At 32.5% G+C, this 19,009-nt stretch overlaps 1 protein-coding gene across 3 annotated transcripts in view; it reads right to left on the bottom strand.

Moving 5' to 3' along the window:
- LOC143253134 (uncharacterized) overlaps window positions 1-19,009 on the bottom strand; it is a 331,617-nt gene that overhangs the window by 284,659 nt on the left and 27,949 nt on the right. The window contains exon 1 of one of the 3 annotated variants that reach the window (XM_076506468.1): window positions 15,187-15,207. The exons of the other annotated variants lie outside the window; for them this stretch is intronic. The gene's annotated coding sequence lies outside the window, so the exon portion shown is untranslated. Of the gene's footprint in view, window positions 1-15,186; window positions 15,208-19,009 lie in introns of those variants that run through there. 3 annotated transcript variants of the gene reach the window in all.

Genomic DNA, 19,009 nt, shown 5'->3' with positions numbered 1-19,009 from the left:
ACAAAATTTCTTCAAATCATTTGTCGAGCAACTGCTTTTATTATCAATGTAAGATATTGTTTTATTCGTTAAGTAACATAAAACTAAAATAACTATTTATGAATTTACATTTTTTCCCCCATAGATTATGATGGTCATTATTGATCGTACACGTATCATAGCAGTAACATTGAGTCCAATAAATCTGGTGTTCTGTTGTTTTGATTGGTTGGTTGACATAATACTAATCAGTGAAGTATCCTGATATACTCATTTTCATTATGTTAAGAAATCGCATAGGTTCAAGAAATCAACTTCAAACAGATATACGAAACCTAAGTAAACTCGAGAACTTTCAAAAGGTAAACCTTGCTCGTCATACTAAAATACTCTGTTTGATGTCACATGTTTTCAGAGCTTGTATTATCATCCACTTAAGTGGAATGTCACAAAAATTAAACCTATATTTTTTGTTTTCGCATAACAGTTACTTTAGTGTTCAGCACAAAGCTACACAATGAGCTATCGAACCCCAAATTTTAGTCCTCAATTTTCTACACCAAAGCATAAATTTACTTAGCAACGAAGATAAAAAATAGTAAAAGCGTTAATGTAAGACTTTTCAACTGTATAAGTGTTACTGAAACACACAAAAAATATAACTATGTAGAATAATGAACGAACAAAAAATCAAACATAGATTATACACATTTTAAACTTCAAAACATAAATCACATGCAAATTAAATTGGTATTTTAGAAGGCTATAACACGAAAGTAACAAGAGCTGGGCTTTTAACCTCTGTATATTATTTCCGTCATCGTCTGCTCGTATACAGTACATAGCAAACGAACCTTTTTTTAAGTAAGTGTGTTAATGAGCCACTAAATATGAAAAAGAAATTTCTGAATCATTGAATCACTGCTGCTAAAAACAAAACCAAATCTATTTTTTCGAAATCTCTACTTAACTTATTGCATTATGATGTTGTTTTTAGTTTGTTTTATTTCAGATGGTGTAGAGATTCACTGTCTATTCCCAAACAACATTTTCTCTATTCTATTTGAAACTCTGTTTTCTGGATAATAGTATTACCCATTCATTTATGTTGAATGTGATTAGTCCAGTAACCCATGCAATCATAGAGCTACAGGAGGAGAGCCTCATACACTGCTGGTCATTTATGAATAGAGATACGCACGCAGGAAAAACGTCTGCACCAAGCTTACCGTTGTGTTCTACATCGGTTTTGTCCCTTCAATCTCGTCTCACCTTTCAATAAAATCCCCATATAACGGAGAATCAAATCCGGCTTGAAGGTGAAAAACAGATTTGATTCTATTTGACCTCACCTTCAAGCCGGGCACCTAATCTCTCAGAAAAATAAAGAAGTCTTTGTGCGTGGACAGAGAATTAGCTCACGATGTACAAATCTCACGAGGTACAAAGCTAAGACGTCTTTTAAAAACACGAAACTCAAGGTAACATGAACCATTCTCTGTGGACATCCAACTAAACTTTTACATTGTAAAATACTAGGCCTTAGCAAGGTACAAGTAATTTTCTTATATTCTTTTATTGTACGATAAAACAAAGCCAGTAAAATACACACAAAACAAGAAAAGTACAACAAACACTAATGAGGCCCGTCTGTCATTCATATACTACGTTACAAACCGTTAACGAACAAAACCAGTCAGTTTTCCATATACAGAGGGATATATATACAGAATGTATACTAAATTCATAATCAGTATTAACAAGGCCTGTTCATCAACCGCATACAAGGGTGTACACTAGATCGGTAACCACTAGAAAACAAAAACAGTTTTTTGTCCATATTAACAAGTCAATTCTAAACCGGTAACAACTAAAAAACAAGACATTTCTATTATCAACATACAGCAGCGTATACTAAATCTATAACCATTATTTTATAATTGATACACAGATATATTTTCTACAGAGTATATTTAATAGATAATCACTAGTATACAAGACCTGTTTATCTCCCATATAAACAGGTATATTCAATAGAGTGTATATTATATCAATAATTGCTACCATTCAAAACTCTTCTATTATCCATATACAGAGGAATATTCTATAGAAATAAAGCCTTCACGAAGCTATTCACAGAAGAATATTTTCCAGAGTATATTGGAAAGATAATTACTAATAAACAAGAAACTTTCTTTGTTCATATACAAAGAAATATTCTGCAGAGGTGTAAACTATATTGATAATCGCTAGTAAACGACACCTGTCTATCATCCATATATATGAAAGTATATTCTATAGCGTGTTTTGAATAGATCGGTAAACAAGCCCCATCTATTATCCATACACTGAGGTATATTCCATCATACACAGTTCTATAGTATATCGATAAGTGCTAGGAAATAAAAATCTTCTATCATGTGTAAACTCAGGTATATTTATATTTTACAAAGCATTTACTAGATGGGTAATGATCAGAAAAGAAGACCCGTCCATATACACATACAGGGTTATATTCTACAGAGTGTATTTAGTAGATAACCGTTACTAAGCAAGTCTCTTTTATCATACACATACAGAGTTATATCCTACAGAGTGTATTTAGCTAGTAGACAAGTCCCGTTAGAAAACAAGTCTCGTGTATGCTCCATAAACAGAGCTATATTTTACAGAGTGTACACCAAATCGATAATGTGTGCAGTTCGTTTTGTAGCAAAACCACATTAAGTTATCTGATGTATCTACTGCAGGGAATCGAACCCAGTATTTTAGTTTTGCAAGTTCACAGACTTACCACTGTCCTGGTGGGAGACAACTCGTTAAACTCAAGAAATCAAAACCTTTCTACAATCTATATTCTACACGTATATATGAAATCTATATTCTTTAAGTCTCATAAATCATTCTTATACAGAGGGATGTATTCTACACAGATGTGTACCAGATCAATAACCACTAGAGAATAAGATCCCTCTGTCATATACGGAGGTATATTCTACAAATGGTATTGAATAGATAACCGCTAGTAAACAAGACCAGTTTGTTTTTCAGAAACAATGTATATGTACATTCAAAACTGTTTCTTTTAATGCATCAATGATAGGAATTCATGACTATAAATGTTAATAAGTAAAGATACAGTGTTCTTAAGGGTGGAAACACAAACAATAATACTTGAGTAGTTGCAGCAGTTTATTTTAATGTATTCAAATTAAGAACTTAGAAACAGTTTTACCATGGCTATATTTATACATATAGTAAATAGTGATGTAACAACATGGATGTATGAATCAACTAGTTTTGGTTATGTTTGTTACTTACCACCTTTGTATTCTGCAAATATTTCTGCACAGTCTTGTTTTTCTTTTCGTTTTCTCCCTCCTTTTCTTTAGGATTTTTATATGTTTCTTCCTTTTTGGCTTTTATTTCATGTGATAATTTGGTAAATCTATTCCGATATTTAAACTATATTTGTTTTGTTTTTGAATTTCGCGCAAAGCTACACGAGGACTATCTGCGCTAGCCGTCACTAATTTAGCAGTGTAAGACCAGAGAGAAGGCATCACCACCCACCGCCAACTCTTGGGGTACTCTTTTACCAACGAATAATGGGATTGACCCTCACATTATAACGCCCGCATGGCTGAGAGAGCGAGTATGTTTGGTATGATAGGGATTCGAACCCGCGACCCTCAGATTACGAGTCGAGCGCCTTAACCCACCTGGCCAGGCCGAGCTTATTTAATCTGTAAACTCATTTTCAATTTATTTCCGTTTGTTCAGCTATTATGCACTCCAAAGAACATTTCTCGAGTTCTTTCAATAATTATTTATTTTGGTAATAAATTGTATTCCACGTGTCACAAAATTAACATTAAATTAAATACTTATCAAATGTAATTAAATATTTCACAATAACATTGATATTGCTATTTGTACAGCAAATAATGTTAAAAATATTATAGCTTTGCTGTTTGTGGTAACATATTTTATAATGCTTAGATGTAGAAGATACTGAAGATACTGTTAACAAGCTTTGATGTTTGTACCTGGAAGGTAAACTGGGATTATCACTTATTCTTATCAAGCTTTGATGTTTGTATCTGGAAGGTAAACTTAAATTATCACTTATTGTTATCAAGCTTTGATGTTTGTATCTGGAATGTAAACTGGGATTATCACTTTTGATTATTGAGCTTTTTACGGTTGTAGTTCATTCATTAATTTGTTGAGAATTTTTATCCATAAAGAAGAACATATAGGCGACAAATTGGTTACCGATTTACCGGTTATTTAGATTTTGAAGTTTATGAATGAACATACACATTAGTAAGTATTGATGTGCATTACTTCTATATGGATAATGGGTAATTAAACGTTAGATGTGTAATGTATTGTATCTAAATAGCAGAATGGTCTTGTTTACAAGTAGTTATTGATGTAGTCACAACTTTTGGAATATAAACCTGTGTACATAGCTTTTGTTTGTTTGTTTGTTTTGGAATTTCGCACAAAGCTACTCGAGGGCTATCTTGCTAGCCGTCCCTAATTTAGCAGTGTAAGACTAGAGGGAAGGCAGCTAGTCATCACCACCCACCGCCAACTCTTGGGCTACACTTTTACCAACGAAAAGTGGGATTGACCGTAACATTATAACGCCCCCACGGCTGGGAGGGCGAGCATGTTTGGCGCGACTCGGGCGCGAACCCGCGACCCTCAGATTACGAAGCACACGCCTTAACGCGCTAGGCCATGCCAGGCCTATGTGTACATAGCTACCAGAGGGGTCAGGATTACTGCCAGTTTCCAGTCTAGTTCATCCCAACAAGAAAAAAAGATGTGATTGAAGTGTGTTTATTGGAAATGCACTCGATATTGAAGACAAGGTCAGAATACATATTCTTAAGCGGGTTAATTTAGAACAATAAAAAGTCTGCACTTCTACTACTAATGCAAAGTTGAGAATTTATAAGCGTAATGGAAACTTTTCCAACCCATACGCAAACAAAATAATGCTTATATTAATATTAGCATTCAATATTTTACGATTTTGTTGTCGATGTGTTAAATTACTGTGAATTTACACTTGTTTGGGTGTATCACTTGCTTGTTTCAATATTTAAATTTGTGAAATCGTATTTTTTTAGAGTGCAGTATTATTTCAAGGTACTTTCTTAACCTGAATTCTATACACAGTTTACCATAGTCATGTTAAAATTGATTTTATCGTAGCTCCGTCTCTACAAACAGCAATTTTTGTGCCTTAATTGCCACTTGAGTTCAGTGAGAAGCATGATTAGTGCAGAGCTTTGCTTCAATTACTCTTCAATTTTTATTAAAAAACTGACAACTGACCAAACAAACAAACCTAGTTTTCATACACATAAGAAAAATATCTGCATTAAGGGTAAGCACCTTTTAAGATATTAACTATGCAAATGTCACCAGAAGTATAACAGTTTCTTATCCAACGAACAAAAAAGCCTTTAATCGATGAGAGAACAGAATCATTTTCAGTATGCGTAAAGAGAAAAACAAACAGCAGGGCTTGCGCACCTTATATATTCGTGAAAAGTTTGAATAGTCCCCAAAGTTTGTAACTATTTTCCATATGAAGGAAATCTTTAGTCAGAAGATAAAATTTAAGTCGTAAAGATTAAAAAATCGAGATTAAGTAACCGGTCTTTAAGAAAAGCAACTGTCAGCACCTTCATTCCAAGTGTTAAAATCCACGTAATGAATCAGGCTGCCAAATATGGATATATTACCAACTTGACGTTATGAATCTTTTGATATTTCAATAAGACACTTTTCATTTTTAAAGATTGTCATCTCAGTTTCAGAAGGCAACACAACTGTTGTATACAATAAAGCTTGTTCGAGCACAGATACGAATCCTATTTCGTATCACCACTCGTTAAAATTTGTAACATGAACAAAAGCATAAAACCTGTCGTCACCGCTAACACCTGTATTATAAAACTATAATGATCTAATGTAAGCTTAAAATACAAATCAAAGAAATGAGGACAGTGATACATAAGAAATATAATATACACATTTATAAGTTTCTTACGTATTTTATACACACAAAATTGCAACTTGAGTCTGATGTGGCTCTTATATCCAAGCTCAAAACATAGGTGTCTGATGTGGTTTTACACAAAGAAGCTTATAACCTAAGTGTCTGAGTTAAATTCCATAACAAACTTTACCATTTTGACCTTTCTAATTTCTAGATTTGAGCTTATAAATTGAGTTTGTCATGCGGTTTCTAATCCCAAACTGATATAGCTTTCAACTTTAAGCGTACAACTTAATTGTCTTAGATAGTTTCTTCGCCAAAACTTACGTGTCTGATGTAGTTTCCACATTCAAACTTTAACTTTGTTTGTTGTAGTTTCTACACACACGCTTTTAAGTTAGTATCTGATGTTCCTTCAAAACCAAAGGGTAGAATAAAGTGTGTTATATCGTTTCTGCACAGAAACCTACGACTTTTGTCTTATGAAGTTTCTACACTCAAGTTTACAACTTAAATGTACGATGAAGTTTTCACGCGAAGTTAAGGTTCTGATGTAGTTTCTGCTCCCCAATTAAAAAATAAAGTGTTTGTTGTAGTTTTATTATCTAACCTTACAACTTACGTGTCTGAGGTAGTTTGTACACTCAACCATATAACTAAAGTGTTTCAAAACCCATTCTTACAACTTAAGTGTCTTATGTTGCTTAAGACATAAACTTAAACTTGAAGTTCACATAACTTCCATATACAAGCTTACAACCTAAATGCCTGTTGTAGTTTCTACACTCACAATTTAATTATCTGATAATAAATTTACACTTTAACATAGAAATTAAGCGTCTAGTGCAGTTCCATACCAAAGCTTACAATTGGTGTTTGTTGTAGTTGCTTTATCTACGCTTACCACTTAATTGCTTGACGTAGTTCATATGGGCAAACTTTGGGCTTAAGTGTTTAATATGGTTTCTATCCAAGTTTATGTCTTGTTTCTGATGTAGTTATATTCCCAAACTTACAAGATAAGGTCTGATTCAGTATATACACTAAAGCTTAAAATCTGTGTTTAGTGTAGTTTCTATGACTTATTTAGTTTCTACATCCTAGTCTACAACTTAAGTGTTTCATGTAGTTTCAAAGCCTAAGCTTACAACCAAGAGTCGTATATAAATTTCACACTTAAACTTAAAATTCACGTTTGATATTGTTTATATAGCAAAAACTACAAGTTAGGGTATTATATAGTTTTTACATTCTAGTTTATACCTACATGTTTCATGTAGTTTTCACACCCAAGGTTATAACATTTCCCTTTAAAATGTCTAAACCCAATGGCACAAATTAAGTGTTTTATGTAGTTTCCACATTAACTTAATATTCTAATGTAGTTTTTACAACCAAACGTAGAAATTAAGTTTCTGATGTAATTTCCACACCTATTCTTACAACTTAAATACCTTATGTAGATTCTACACCCATGCTTGCTGCTCTTGTCTGATGTAGTTTTCACACTTAACCTTACACCTTAAATTTATGATACAGTTTGTACGCTCAAGCTTACAAACACTTCAGTGACTTATGTGGTTGTACAGCTCAGCCTACAACTTTAGTGTCTCGTTTAGTGTGCTCAAACTTACAACTAAAATCTTTGACGTAGTTTCTATGGATACGCTTATAATTTACGATTTTGATATAATTTCCAAATCCAAGCTTTTAACTAGTATCTAGTGTATTTTCCACACGTAAGCTTTACAACTTATTCGTATGATGTAGTTTTTGCGTCCATACTTTCACTTAAATGTTTGATATAGTTTCTATTCAAGCTTACGTTTTATATCTGATAAAATGTCCACTACTAACCTTACAATTTAAGTTTCTGATATAATTTACTTGCAAAAGCTTCAATTGTTTGGTTTGTTTATAATTTCGCGCAAAGCTACATGAGGGATATCTGCACCTTTCCTAATTTAGCAGTGTAAGAATAGAGGGAGGCAGCTATTCATCACCACCCACAGCCAACTCTTGGGCCACTCTTTCACCAATGAATAGTGGGATTGACCGTCACATCACAATGCCCCTACAGTAGGCATGGTGGGCATGCTCTGAAGATTATATTGAGTTTGAGCCATTTATCGCGATACTTTTCAAAACAAAAAGTTTTGAAACATTTCTTGTCTCGAATGAAATAGGCTCTCATATGATTTCATACCACTATGTTTGTCAATATTGTTTATCTTAATATTCAAAATCAACACAGTATTTTATTTTAATTTAGTAATACCTAAATCTTTCCTCTTACACTTGTACATAAAACTATATTTATACTAAAAAATATATATATACATACATATGTCGTCGTTTGTGTGAGTTTTAGCAGTTTTAAATTCTCGTCAAGAGTAAAACTAGTTGTTAACCAAAAGAGTGGTTTAATGACTTTAACTACAATTTATAATATATTTCAACGGTTAGACTTATTTCCATGTCTTTCTTTGTAATTATGTAAAATATTGAGTAAATGGATTACAATAGAATACACAATCTGCATAATATTTGCTTAATCAGCAACACATATAAGAAATTTAAGACTATTGTGTTTACTTTTTGATTTTATTTTGCAAACGCAATAAAGTCTTGACGTATTGAGAATATGTAGGTTATCGGTTTAAATGTTATACATTTAGTAATGAGTTACATTTATGTATAAATATATAGCGAGAGATACTCCAGTATTCAGCTGGTCGTTTAATAAGCTTATTAACCTATCTGAAGTGATAAATATCATTAAAAAACCTTCTTGTTTATCAGACATTTAGAATTGTAATACTAAAACTAGCATAATCTATCTTACCTAATACTAAAGATATACTTTATGTCAGTGTTTAAAGGTAATATATTTAATACCTTGCTAAAGTAATATTAGTGTAAGTTTATAACCTTGCAGCAGCAGAATGTTGCATTGTTGACAAGTTGCTTTCACTCTTACCATTAGCCACTAATGACTGAGCGATTTCTAGCAGAGACAACAGCGGGTGATGTTCCCAGTTTTATCATTAACAACTATCACTACATATAGGGTTACCGTTCTCAAGTGTAACGTGACAAATGGGTTTCCTAGGGTTGAACTGTTAAATTTTCATCCAACATGGCTTTCAGATCAAACCACTTTCTGTTTTTCGTTAGCAAACTTGACAAGTGGTCAGTCAGTGTCTCGTGAAGTCCACCTGGGAGGCAACCTAACCCCAAAGAAGTGGCCAGCGGAATGACAAATAGTAGTACTCTACTGATTGGCGTAAGAAATAAGAAATAATGTATTGGGCTCTTGGGTCCCTTCATTAATATACTCATTTACTGAAAACCATTTGATCATGTCTTTATCCACTTGGCTCGAAACACAAATAAACATGTACATTTGATCATGTCTTTATCCACTTGGCTCGAAACACAAATAAATATGTACATTATTTCTTTCGATCTTTAACAAAAATAGTCAATTTGTTTTACCATATTAGCACTTCGAGCTGCTTACAACGAGTATAATTTTTTTTAATATATTATACGTATGCTCATTTCGAATACTTTCAATTAATTCTCATACTGAATTATATGCTGTACATTTTATGGGAAATGCCTTGGTATAAGATTTACAAAATATTGAGTTATTACATGATCAAGAAACCCACTTAAAGTAAAAATGTATCCCAAAGACGGTTGGTATGGGTATTAAAACTAATTAAAATAAACTACAAAACAGCGTTTTGATATTCTTAGGTCATCTTCAGGTAACTTCAGTTGCAAACTCTCTTTAGTAATCTCAAGATACCCTAAGAAGGTAAAAACGTTGTTCTGTACTTTATTTTAATAAAAGTTTTAATACCTATACCAACCGTTTCGAGATTACATATTGAGTTATTGGTATTTACCAAACTTTAGATCTCCTCGTTACCTTTGAAACAAATGTTGCTACATGTCAAACAAACAAATAAAATATTCAATTTTTCTCCTCGAAAATTACATAATAAATGGATCCTGTCACACTTACCTGAGCTGTGGTAGCTACAATAGTCATTTATGATAACACAGACCCATTATTATATTTCTTATATACTCTATACATTCAAAACCCTTTTTAGTAGATAAAAACAGACCGACTTACCAGAGAAGGAGTCGTTTTAAAACTCCTAGAAGGTGTACTTTATCGAGAGTGAAAGTACAGGGGAGTACAATAAGTATTAAGAGTGTTAAGTATTAAGATCTTTTGTTACCGCATTTTTAGAGCTAATAGCATTAATAGGACTATAGCTTGAATATGAAATTTTATGGACTGCAGTATTGTGAGCGCTTTGGAAAACTTAACGAATCTCCAAACTAGTAAGTGTCGAGGAGCGAAGCTAGGAACTAGAAAGTGTCAGGGAGTAAAACTAGGAACTAGAAAGTGTCAGGGAGTAAAGCTAGAAACTAGAAAGTGTCAGGGAGTAAAGCTAGGAACTAGTAAGTGTCAGGGAGTAAAGCTAGTGTCAGTGTCAGGGAGTAAAGCTAGGAACTAGTAAGTGTCAGGGAGTAAAGCTAGGAACTAGAAAGTGTCAGGGAGTAAAGCTAGGAACTAGAAAGTGTCAGGGAGTAAAGCTAGGAACTAGTAAGTGTCAGGGAGTAAAGCTAGGAACTAGAAAGTGTCAGGGAGTAAAGCTAGGAACTAGTAAGTGTCAGGGAGTAAAGCTAGGAACTAGAAAGTGTCAGGGAGTAAAGCTAGGAACTAGAAAGTGTCAGGGAGTAAAGCTAGGAACTAGTAAGTGTCAGGGAGTAAAGCTAGGAACTAGAAAGTGTCAGGGAGTAAAGCTAGGAACTAGTAAGTGCCGAGGACTAAAGATAGGAATTAGGAACCGCAGCCTTTAAGTTAATAGATTATAATATTTAAACTATGATACCCCGTAAGCAAAGCAAGCCAAGAAAGATAAGTTTCAGTAACTGACATCTAAACTCTCTTATATAAGTTTGAGGAGAACAAGCGACGGAAAAGAAATGATAATTACTAAAATAAGTACCTTTAAGTCAGCTGTGACATATATCTCGTGAGTAAATAAAGTTGAGGGATATGAGTGTTAATAGTTGAAATGTGTAATTTCTGAATAGTGATACACTCTAAGCAAAATAAGCCAATGAAAACAAATGTTAAAACTAAAATGGGTACTCTCTTAGTTATCGTTTATTTTGAATAAAACAGGTCGAGGATGAAAAGTGTTAATAACTACAACTTATATTTTCAGTTATGGTATAGCGTGAGTAAAAGAAGCCAAGGATGAGAATTGTCAGTAATTAACATCGACACTCTCTGAGCTGTGCTATATCATAAAGAAAACAAACAGAGGAAAAGAAGTGTTAACATAACTAAAATAGGTACTTTCTGAGCTGCCTTATAGTTTGAATAAAACAAGTAAGGAGTAGAAATGTTAACACTGATATATGTATTGTCTGAACTGTAACGTATCGTGAATGAAACAAACCAAGGATAGGAAGTGTTAATGATAAGATATGTACTCTCTAAATGAATGAAACAAGCCAACGAAGAGTCATTTCTATAATTAAAACTCTATGAGAAATGATATACCCTGATTAAAGCAAGCTGAAGAGGAGAAGAGTTAACTAAATCTGTACCCTCTCAACTGTAATATATTGAGTGAAAGAAAGCCACGAATAAACTCTGTACCCTCTCAAACGTAATATTTGTGTAAGGCAAGCCATGGGAAAGAAGTGATAATAACTAAATGTATATCCTCTCAACTGTAATATACTGAGTATAAGCCGTGGAAAAGAAGTGTAAATCTGTTTATTCTCTGACCTGTGACATTTCGTGTGTTTGGTATTTGTTAGTAAACGCAGAGCTACAGAATGGGCTATTTGTGCTGTTGGGCACCACGAGTATCTAAACCAGACTGTTAGCGTTTCAAGCCATAAGACCTATAGCTGAGCCACTGGGATGAAAATAGGTGTGAAGTAATTTAAGCTAAGAAATAAAGAGTGTTTATAACGAAAATATATAATTAATGTAAGAAAAACAAGTCAAGGAAAGGAAGTGTTAGTAACTACAGAAAGTATCTTCTCAACTATACTATGTCATAAGACAAGCTGTATGTGAATGTTTTATTATTAAAACGTTTAAGAATCATATAGTAAGACAAGCTGAATGTGAAATGTTTTATTATTAGAACGTTTAAAAATCATATAGTAAGACAAGCTGTGTTGAAATAATTCGACTCTCTGATTTGTGAAGTCTCGAAGAAAAGGTGGAGAAAAAAAAGACATCTTTATAATTTATAAGATGTACCCTGATAAGATTCATAATACATATATTTATAATTTATAAAATGTACCCTGATAAGATTTATAATACATATCTTTATAATTTACAAAATATACCCTGACAAGATTTATAATACATATCTTTATAATTTATAAAATGTACCCTGGTAAGATTCATAATACATATATGTATAATTTATAAAATGTACCCTGATAAGATTCATAATACATATATGTATAATTTATAAAATGTACCCTGATAAGATTCATAATACATATATGTATAATTTATAAAATGTACCCTGATAAGATTCATAGAGTGAAAAAACCTAAACAAGAATTGTGTTGTGAATTAAATTGTGTATTCACTAAACTATAAACCAACAGATGATTCAACGATAAGCTTGTAATGTTAATATTCGGGGTTTGATTCCTGTAGAGGACACAACGCTGGTAACCCAGTGTGAAGAGTCATAAACTAATACAAAAAAATGAAAGCAATACTTATACATATAACTTTCGTACACTGAGTAATGAAATACAGAAAGTTAGGAATATGGTACCTTCTTTGAGACAGGCGGTATTCTAACATGTAAGTCTGCTTATTGTGCAGATGGTTTAACTAACTAAATTATACTGTCATAAATTCTACAAAAAGCAAACAAAACAAACCAGTTTATTATCTGTTGATGATTTGAAGAAACAGATAATCGAAAAGCATAAATATTTTCATTCTTCTCCTTGTTCATGAATTTTGTATATTTACATGAAACCTGATATGCAGCTACACATCGATACAACCTAGGCAAATATAATTACTTTGACCCCCGTGTTCCTAATATTAAATATTAATCTATTTTTTCCATTTTTCCCATTAAGGGTATATATTTAGGATATTCAAGGTACTGACCCTTTTAGTTCAAAACCGTAGTAAGATATAAAAGTTGAAAATGGTGCTTTTTTTTATATATATTCTATTAAGACAGGAGCTCAGATTTTGTTCCTAACGCTTTGTTATTAGATGTTCCTTCTTTCTAGGTATGGTTCACCAAATATTTCCAGATTTTATATATTTTCTATCTTATACGTATTATTGGTATTCTTCTACTTAAGCAATTTTTCACCGCATGCTTGTAATTTCAAGTAATGTGTAATTGTTACAACTTCTGATTTTGAAGATTTTGAATTAATGTCCGGATACGTTACTTTTATTTATTTCATTGAAACTGTTTTAAGCACTAAGTGAATAATAGTAACAGTTTATTCAAATATTGTACACTTATGTTAAAGATCAAGTTAGAGAAATAGATCAGCAATTTAAATGACTAATATGTACGAAAAATGGTCAAAACACAAAAGAAAAGGGGTTAGTCCTGGGAGGATATAATATAAAAGGCTTAAATAAAACAGTATGGGTTAACTTGCCCTTAACGCTGTTCATAAGCATAAATTTCACACCAACCAACATAAAACCAATTACTCATTAATATGTCATTTCATATAACAAGGTGTAACATTTGCTTATAAGGGTGCAACATATTATTAAAAAAGTTGTTAATTTACTAAACACCACAATGAATACTAGTAAAAATAATATAGTCTTATAAACGTTCATTGACTTCGACACTATTTTATTTGTTAACTAGTATACTAGGATGACCGAATACTTAAAAATAAGATGACACGATGTCAATCTACATTAACTTCATTGCTTTTATGAATTTATAATATTTTAATCAGATATCAACTCGCAGGTAGCAGTGTTAACTCGTTCACTTATTAATATAATCTATTACACACCTCTTGCATGATCCACGATTTAATATAAAAATAATAATATTGTTTACCAACAAATAAAATAATTACTCAATTAACTGCACAGCACACAAAGATAAATTACACAATTAATAACTTTTAATTTTAACTTGATAAAATAAGACCCAAAATGGAGCTATAATACTATAAACTAAACTTTTAATAACATAGCATATTTCTAACAAAATGTGATCTACGATGATGCCAACACGTAGAGAAAACACATGCAGCCAGTTAAATGAATAAAAACACATGCAAATACCGAAGTATATCATTATGCAATAATTTAATTAAATGCATACAGATACATAGTATGTGTATATCATCTCGCAGTCATGAAGATAGACAGGCGTATATCATCAACCTGTCAGTTAATTAAATAAAACATATGCAGAAAGACAAATATATCATCACAAAGACAATTAACTGAACAAAAACACATTCAGATAGACAAGTACACATCGTTACGCAGTCACTTATCTAAATAACTGGTGAACAGACACATCTAAATACAGATAGCTAGCTGTATAGACATATAATATAATTGGATAAATAATTACGGTTTACTATGTACAGACCTATATGCTATCAAAAAAACAATTTTCTAGACAAAAGTGTAGTTAAGTTTTAGATAAATAGTAAGATGGATCATGTGGTCATCCACACACTAGCAGAGATGATCATATGATTAACGATAACTTTGATTTTTCTACTAGATCCATCTACATTTTGTCATACAGATTGTCATACTTGTGTCAACATGGTCATTTTTTTCTCAGCTAATTTAGTTCTAAAGTTATATATTCAATATAATATTAAAAGGTTTTAGTGTTTTAATTTACTTTGAAATTGTTTTTACTTAAAAACATGAACATATCTCTATATTTATGGTCATTCAGATGTATTTAATGAAACTTTATTAAAATATTAAACATCTACTTTAAATTGGTCATCCAAATATTTCTTTCTCATATCATATATAGATAATTAAAGCCAGTTCTACTGTTTCTCATCTGTCTCATAAATGACGTGTATTCGACAGATAGACATATCATTAAGTAAATAGACAGACTTACCATAAATATCTCAGGTATCTGACGTCTTGCCTCAAGAAAACACTTCTGACAGGCGAGTTTCTGACTAACGCTGTACCCAAACACACATTTATAAGTACTTAAAAGGTGGAAGCAGCGACCCCTGGTCCTCACTGTGCTGATCATCTAATTGCAGGTTTGACGACCTTCCGCTGTAAGGACTTTGGTGAGACAATAACCGAGAGCCGGTTACTCCAATGAAGTGTAAATAAATCACACTTTTAACGGAGGTTTTCATTGGGTTTCTTAAGATAAAACGTAAACCTTACGACAACATCATGGTTTTACCGAATATTTAACGGTACAGGACAAGTGCTTTATCGACGTTATCATTCAGCACTTTCGATGACAGAAAACGGCAATCATCAAGTTGCCCTTCAAATACAGACTTATTACATAATCAGGCTATTTAAATTAATTGCAAAGGAACAGAGACATGTATATATGTAAGAATATATGTAATATCGGAATTTAGAAAGGCGTTTTGAAAGACCTGAGACTTAAGTAAGTTTGTAATAACATAATAAAATTTTTCTATCCATTATGTCCCACTTTATAAATAATAAATAAATTAAATGATTTAAGTGAGGCTATCAGAAATGCAACTATTTCAGTTAGTGTAAATAGAATAAATTAATCGTCAGTTGTACAGATTGTGTTATTTAAAGCATGCTCTGATGTTTACGCTTTCCTTAATAGTTTTATAGTAATATGTGTTTCAAGTTTGAACACATAAAGGTAAAACAGGCCTGTTTCCTGTGTTGATCACACCAGAAAGGTCAGCTTTATTTAATCATTGTCAGAGTTATTACACGTCATGGTTGACAGGTGATATTTATTATACCAGCATGTAAAGGCAGGCAGGTCAAATTTATTATACCAAAACATCGTGACAAACTAGCACTTCATGGCAGGCAGGTCAGATTTACTATACCAAGATATCATGCCAGGACGTCATAACAGGCAGGTCAAATTTATTACATCAAAACGTCACTGCAGGAAGGCCAAATTTATTACACCAAGACGTCATGGCAGATAGACTAGATTTATTAATAAGCACATCGTGGGAGAAGACTTAGATTTATTACACCATGACGTCATAGGATGCAGGTCAGGTTTATTACACTAGCATGTCATTGCAGGAAAGTCAAATTTGTTACACTAATACATCATGACAGACAGACAAAATTTATTAGTAAGCACTTTATAGGAGGACATTTGGTGTACCAAGACGTCAAGGGAGGCAGGTCAAGTTTACAACACCAGCACGTGATGACAGGATAAGTAAAATCCATGACACCACTTGATGCAATTATACGATTATGCGACTTTAATCAAGTCACAGTAGATACTGTCAAATTTATAAGAGCGAGATAAAGAGGTTATACTTATAATTCTGATAGGATATGTTATAATTATTACATATAATTTGTGTTATATTTACTACACCAAGAACATGTCAGATAAAATGAAATCAAACTTTTCATATAAGAAAGAATTATTAAATATCTATTAACGGATCTAGTTTTATATGGTAATTAGCCATATTTGTCAGACAGGATAACCTCACTAAATCACAACATACAGGGGGTCGACAAAAAGTGCTCCCTTGAAAATGTTGTTAATTTATTATATCTCTCATTAGATAGCAAAAAAATATGTAAGAATATATATTTTTAGAATGGACTCGATGAGATCTATTCAAATCTAATCTCAAATCCTAATTTTAACACTGCTTCACATCGATGTGACAGTCCCCTGCTGGTATAGCGGTAAGTCTACGGACTTACAACGCTTAAATCAGGGGGTTGATTTCCCTCTGTACACTCAACAGATAGCCCGATGTAGCACTGCTATAAAAAAATACTCACCTGATGTGACATGCTTTCAATGAGTTTGTGCAGCTATTCCTGAGTGATAGACTGCCATCATTCTTTGAGTACTTCAAAAAAGTTCATCTTGCGTGATTGGCTTGCGATCTTTTTTTAATCGGTTTAACTCAGCCCATATCGTATTGATATCAGGTGATTGACCTGGCCATTCTATAACATCAATTATCTTATTTCTAAGATATTTTAAGGACTTCAAAACTGCAGAAAAACTTGTTTGATCATTTTGTAGGCTAATTGAAATAAGAAGATCTAAGAAACTACAACAGGTGTACAACACTTTGTATGAAAACATTTAACTAAAATCATGAAAGTTCAGGTATTTACGAAAGCCAGTGTTAAAATTATCATTTATTATCACACTTGAACAGATCTCGTCGAGCGCGTTAAAAACATACATATTTTTCTATTATCTAATAAAATATGCAACAAATCAACAATTTCAAAGGGTTCCACTATTTTATCTACCCCCTGTACGAAGATCGAGTCAAACTGATCACATACCACAATCAGATTCCTTAAATCACAACCAACAAATCAGGTGTATTGCATCTGGAGAAACATAGCACAACAAAGAGGTAAAATTTAATGTATAAAATTGACAATTCTAGTTTGTTGTTTTAGAAAGAAAAGTACAAAGTGACTGCAGCTTGGTAGACAGTGAATTTCTTTCAAGACACAGTCAAGTTTGCTTCTTTAACATTAAGCTGAAATTATTTACCTAAAGATGGACATTTTACGTTGATTAATCCTATGGTGAACGGACCAAGTATTATATACCTTTTCAAATTTATTACTTCATGAACTATTCAGTACGTAATGAAAGACAGGTGATACCCACTACAATAAGATGAATAATCGATAACAGTTGTTCTGTGGTTAACAGATCAGTTTTGTTACATCTCAAAGAAAGGGTCTAAGTTGGAACAATATGATGAGTAAATGAAATTAAATACGTGTAATCTGCAGGGAAAGAATATTAAATCAATAAAAAGTTCAAATTTATAATACGAGAAGTTGATACTACATATCATAGACTACAGATGAGATTTATTCAAACCTAGTAGTATTTGTCTTTTAAACATATATATCATCTTTTTTATTATTGAATCTACTCAGTTCATGATACATCAATTGAATTTTTATTATCAAGATTTTCAAGGTTCTTAAATTTGATTCATAGAAAAAAAGAATGAACTCCGTATTCAAGATCTTAGATGATAGAAATGTTGAATAACCTGTAATATTAACATGTTAGTATTATGATTCATAAAGCTTTATAATTATGCTATATTTTGAAAAATAGTATACAGTAACCTTATAAACCAATCTTTTCCTGACTGAAGTATAAGTTGATGACGCAGTGTATTTCATACACCAGAATAGCTGACATTTTACAGACGTAATCTAAGGGTTTCGTACAATATACGCTTTTTACAATATAAAACTGTCGAAACCTAAAGCATGCAGCAAAGGGTTGTAAATCGAAAGCGGATCCAGTTCGTCGCCAGGTAACATAATGTTGTAAAACCAAGAGCCTTTGAAAGTACAATAAATCAAGGAATTACAGTCGCTGACTCGTCGAGAAGGTAATAATTACACTGCAGCCGATAGCAACTACGATTAGTCATTCGGCCTGGTTCGCTACAGCCAACAATGGGCAACAATTTAAGAGCCGTCTCTGTGATAATCGTCGTATATCACACAGAGCGTTGGCCACTTGTAGAGTAATTACCGAGCAAACTTTTCTTGCCATACAATGGCCCTTGCTGCGCCAGAACAAACAATACAGAAGACTTATTAATGTCACGTTCAACTGTCGTTGTGCAACAAAACTAATCAGACCGTTATAACCACAACGAAATATGTCACGCTTTGATCTATTAACAACATTTTTAGAATTTGGAACCAGGCAG

This window comes from Tachypleus tridentatus, chromosome 6, assembly GCF_004210375.1.
Source record: "Tachypleus tridentatus isolate NWPU-2018 chromosome 6, ASM421037v1, whole genome shotgun sequence".
NCBI classification, from domain to species: domain Eukaryota; kingdom Metazoa; phylum Arthropoda; class Merostomata; order Xiphosura; family Limulidae; genus Tachypleus; species Tachypleus tridentatus.
The sequence above is the reverse complement of the archived record's forward strand: the minus strand, read 5'-3'. Positions and strand labels throughout refer to the sequence as shown.